The sequence below is a fragment of the Lycium barbarum genome, chromosome 9 (assembly GCF_019175385.1).
Source record: "Lycium barbarum isolate Lr01 chromosome 9, ASM1917538v2, whole genome shotgun sequence".
In the NCBI taxonomy this organism is placed as follows: Eukaryota; Viridiplantae; Streptophyta; class Magnoliopsida; order Solanales; family Solanaceae; genus Lycium; species Lycium barbarum.
In genome coordinates, this window is record NC_083345.1 from 51,068,913 (window position 1) to 51,074,795 (window position 5,883).

Here is a 5,883-nt window from a genome sequence, read left to right on the forward strand (position 1 = left end):
GCGGATGCTCTTAGCCGTAGGTCGATGGGGAGTCTAAGTGATGTACGACCAGAAAAGAAAGCGATGGCCCGTGAGCTTCAACAATTAGCTAGCCTAGGAGTCCGAGTAGTGGACTCAGGTAGCAGCGGAGCTACTATCCAGAATACCGTAGTCTCGTCGCTAGTGGCAGAAGTGAAAGAGCGACAATATGAGGATCCCATGCTAATGCAGTACAGAAATACACTCCCTCAGAAAAAAGAGTCATCATTTGACATTTTAGGAGACGGAGCTCTCCGATGTAGAGGAAGATTATGTGTTCTCGATGTGGCAAGTTTACGCCACCAGATTTTGAGAGAAGCTCATAGTTCCCATTATTCTGTTCACCCCGGAGCGACGAATATGTATCATCATCTTAAGTCTATATATTGGTGGAATGGGATGAAGAAAGATATAGCGAAATTCGTAGCTCAGTGTCCTAATTGCCAACAAGTGAAGATTGAACACCAAAAGCCGGGTGGATTGTTGCAAGCTATGGAAATCCCAACTTGGAAGTGAGAAGTGATTAACATGGACTTCATTTCAGGCTTACCCCGTTCTCACCGTAAGTATGATTCCATATGGGTGATTGTGGATAGACTCACCAAGTCAGCTCATTTCTTACCGGTCAGGACGACCTATGAGGCAGAAGATTATGCGAAGCTTTATCTTAAAGAGATAGTAAAACTCCATGGCGTCCCGGTATCTATTATCTCTGACAGAGGGACTCAGTTTACAACTAATTTTTGGAGGTCTTTCCAAGAGGGTTTAGGGACCCGAGTTAGCTTTAGCACGACATTTCATCCCCAGACCGATGGACAAGCTGAACGTACTATTCAGACTATTGAGGATATGTTACGAGCATGTATGATAGATTTTGGAGGGAATTGGGATGATCATTTGCCACTCATTGAATTTGCTTACAATAATAGTTATCATTCCAGCATACAAATGGCACCATATGAAGCTTTATATGGGCGAAAGTGTAGATCCCCAATTGGGTGGTTTGAAACCGGAGAAACTAAATTGATAGGGCCAGACTTGGTCCAGCAAGCTATAGAGAAGGTCAAGCTTACACAAGATCGGTTGTTAGCAGCCCAAAGTCGTCAGAAATCCTATGCGGATAATTGTCGAAGAGACTTGGAGTTCAAAGTGAAGGATTGGGTATTCTTGAAAGTGTCGCCAATGAAAGGCGTTATGAGATTTGGCAAAAAGGGGAAGCTTAGTCCCCGGTATATTGGACCATATGAGATTGTGCGCAAAATAGGCAAAGTGGCCTATGAGTTAGATCTACCTCCGGAATTGGAGTCAGTCCATCCAGTATTTCATGTCTCGATGCTTCGAAAATGTTTTGGAGATCCCACTAGGATCATCCCAGTAAACGAGGTGCAAGTAACAGAGAAATTGACTTATGAAGAGGTACCCATTGCCATATTAGACATGCATGTACGGAGGCTTAGAAATAAAGAGGTGGCCTCGGTTAAGGTACTATGAAGAAGTAGTAAACGAGAGGAGATGACATAGGAAGCAGAAGAAAGTATGCGATCCAAATACCCACATTTATTTCAGCCCTTGGAAGAAGCCCAAGATGAGACGTCAAGATCATAAGGTATGTATATTTTCCTTTTATGCTTTTAGGTCATGTGTGTTTTTATGTTGTTATGTTGTGGCCCTGTGTGGCATCGATATTATGGGTTGTTGTGGCAGGATTGTAGCGCCATATTATAAGGGGAACTCCGGCGAAATTTTTGTAGAACTCCCGAGCACTTTAACATTCGAGGATGAATGTTCTTAAGGGGGGGAGAATGTTACATCTCGGAAATTTTTTTCCGTTGGTACGTAAGTGAACGAACTAGTGATAAGTATGAGTGCATGAGGTCCATGAGCAAGAAACGACGTTTGATGACCTTAGGCGAGATTTCGAAGGTATCCGATGTGAGATGAGAAAGTTGGCTAAGTTAAGATGAGATATAAGGTGAGCAATGCATGTGCATGGACGTGGGTGATTAAAATGGCAAGTCTAAGAGATATGAAAAGTTGCAGATTTGAAATCTGCCCAGTGGTCGTAAAGTGCAAAATACAGAACGCAAATTGGTATACGGTCCGTAAACTGGCAGTCGTAAATTACCATGCAAGACTTCGACTTTCTGCCCAGTTGAGAAATGGTAAAATACGACCAGGAGGACGGACCGTAAAGTGATTTACGGCCCGTAAACCATTGTCGTAAATCACCATGCATGCAGCCAAAGTTTCTGGTTCGGGAAATGGTTAAAGACAACCACGAGGGACAGTCCGTAAAGTAGAATACGGACCGTAAACCTCCATGGACGACCACTGTTCACCCACCACAAATTTTTGCAATTCATTAAATAAGGGAACCACCACTTATTTTATTTCATTACAACATTACACCACTTCTCTCTAAAACCTCTCTCTACATTTATTATACAAGTATTCAAGGATATTTAAGGATCAACAACATAAAACAAGGTGAATCAAGAGTAAGAACATCATCAAAGATCATCTAGGTCAAGAAATCCAAATGGAGAAAAACTAGGGTTTTGCTCAAAGTGGAGTATTATTAATCAAAGCTTGTTCCTACAACTTCTAAGGTAAGATTCATGATTTTTACATGATGTTTAAGGTATTGAAGAGTTGAAATACATGGATTGTAGAAAATATGGTCAAGTAGGTCATGAATGATGAATAGTGACATTTGGAGGAATAATTTGAATTGAATCATGAATGTTGTCGTGTTGTGATATGAATGCATTATAAATGGTACTAGGATTATGAACTAGACACTTTAGACTAATGGACGAAGTTGGATGTTATGACCATGAATATGGGTGAATTAGAGGCAAATTAAGGAATCTAGATAATGTGGATAATGTGAATGACTAATGGCCATTGTTATGATATTAATGAAGGTATAGATGCTAGCATTGGAAGGAAGCGTGCAAGTGTAGAATAGTCCGACGAAAAGGTATGTAAGGCTAACCCTTCTTTCATAAGGCATGGTTCCTTGGACAAACTCTTAAATCCTCTATATGAGTATGTTGTATTCAAACGATTGACACTCCGAGCTCATAAGCTCACGATCCTCGATATGTGCTACGATTGTACTACGCACCCCATATGACGAGTAAGCATAAGATATAGATGTAGCGAAAATGATGATGATAGTGATGACGATGATAATAATAATGATGCTAAAGGTGCCTACGGGCTATTATACTTACATGTGCCTATGAAGGGCTATAATGACACCCCGAGCTTATAACGCCGGGTAGGATATATGTATATGAATATGTATAAAGTATGTATACGATTACGAAACGCGCACACACTTCTGTAGATGGTACGGATAACCCTGAAGCCTTGGTAGGGCCAGGTATGAGTAACCTTGAGCCTTGGTTGGCCATGTATGTATGAAACACCGATCCTATGAGGTCGGGTATGCTATGTAAATGCCATGTATATGAAATGACTATGTATATAATATGAATATGAATGTGATAAGACTATGTATAAGAATACGAATAAGGACATGTATACGAATATGAGCACAAGTATGGTACGAGTACTATTATGGAATACAGATGATGACGTAGGTGTACAAATACGTATGAAAAATGGAAAGTCCTACGAAAGGCAGGTAAGCGCTATGACGATGATATTATTGTCTCCCCCCTCCTATGTTATTTCATATGTTGTTCATGATGCTTATTTATTGATGTTGCTCATGCTTTACATACTTAGTACATTCTTCGTACTGACGTCATTTTGTTTGTGGACGCTGCGTCATGCCCGCAGGTGTACAGGGAGACAGACTTGATCCATAGCTGCCTATTGGGAGATTACATAGAGAGCTCCATTTCCTTCGGAGCCATATCTTTTGGGTACTCATTATTTTGTGTATATAATTATGGGCATAGCGGGGTCCAGTCCCGCTAATGTGATATGTTAAACTCTTAGAGGCTCGTAGACATGTGTGTGTGTGGGTAGGTGTGTTTGGCCTTGTCGGCCTATATTTTGTTTATCATTTTGTCGGCCACGTTGGCCCATGTACATTGATGTGGCATAGATTCCTATGATGATATAAATGTGTTGTTGTCCAAATGGGACTAGTTGACGAATGAATGGAAATGCATGTATAATTATGTGGCTCACCTAGATGTAAGCATAAGAGTAAGCTAAGAGGGTGCCCTGGGTGGGCTAGCACCGGGAGCTCATCGCGGCCTCGAGTCGGGTTGTTACAAAGAGCATGGTATAGTCAGACACTCTATAAGGGGCCTAATGAATTCCGATGTCCCCATTAATTCATTAACCTAAGGGACTACTAGTCATGAGAGGTCAAAGTGAAAAGGCAATAAAGAAGGCATTTGAATTGTATCCGATATGTATAAGCATTTTAATTTGATACAAGAACTCAACTGGCAAAAAGGAAAACAAGTTAAACCATGCGATGAAAAGAACTCTGGCATTATATGGAATAGAGGAGTTGAAGGATTGCTAAGGTCGGCCAGATGACTATCAAAGACGGTTAACGCTCAAAGGTTACAGTATATGAGAACATCCTTTAAAAGGGGGGGGGGGGGGGGGGAGAACAAATTCAGTTCTAAGATGAGCTACAATATTCCGACGCTCAACAGAGGGAAATATATTGGATTGAAGGAGTCAAATTTTGAGATGAACCGATATGTCAAGAATGAGCTAAAGAAAAGTGAGAATGGATTAAATGTAGGTATATCATGAGAAAAATCTAGGAAGGAGAATTACTTTCGTCAATGCGACATGTTATGTTTCTGTACTATGGTTCGAATCGCTCGTATCGGAGAAATTTTGATTACATTTAAGTGTGCAGTAACGTACTCCGAGAGGTAACGAAAGGAGTAAGAAGGGTTTGTAAGATGATTAGGGATTAAGTATAAAGGACTATTTGGATTACATAAAGGGAAATCTTAGCACTAGCAGAGATCAAAGTTATAACAAGAGGAATAATTATAGATAGTTCAATGATCTCCAAATGAAAGGAAGATAGTGTGCCTATGGATAGCAAGACAACAGTGCTACCTGAGACTAGAAAGTACTTCGCAAGTCATTAAGTCACAAGTTGCCGGTCATATCAAATGTGAGATTACATGTTATAGAACCATATAGACAATCGTCATGATGCAATGGTCGATAAAATGGTGTAAGGACAACGATAGGGAGTCAAAGAACAACATAGGCTAATTTAAGTCTCAAATGATTACCCGTACAAGAGAATCAAGGACTTAAGAAGAAAGCATACTCGTATCAAAAGGAAGTTATGATTAAGTAGGATTTTATCTTAGTTCCATGTTTATGAGTTTATATTGCAATTATGCTAAAACTGAGGGGAGGATATTGTAGGAAAAGTTCAAGTATGAATAGGATGATATTGTAAGGAATTAAAGAGTCCGACCAAGGAATTAAAAGGAGATGATATGGTATGTATATAAGGTTGACTAGTACAAAAAGGGATAATCTAAAATGGCACCAAAGAAGCAAGCAAGGAAGGGTGTCATATCTGAACAAGAGAATTTATCTATGAGCAGAGAAATAAGGAGCAAGGCAAAAGAGTACAACAATTAAGAGTGCGCACAGATTGGCAGGGACCCGTAGCAATCATGAATTAAGACCCTTTTAATGGCAACAGGTCTCAGGACAGTAACTAGATATCAGTTGACCACTGAGTACATACATAAGAACATGAGGATATGGAACTAATGAATGAGTTCGACAGAGAATTCGGAGGATATGAAAGAAGACTAATGAGCCCATAGTATAAGAGCATGGAGATCAGGAACTAAAGGAGGACAACCATTTCAAGAAACTAATAAA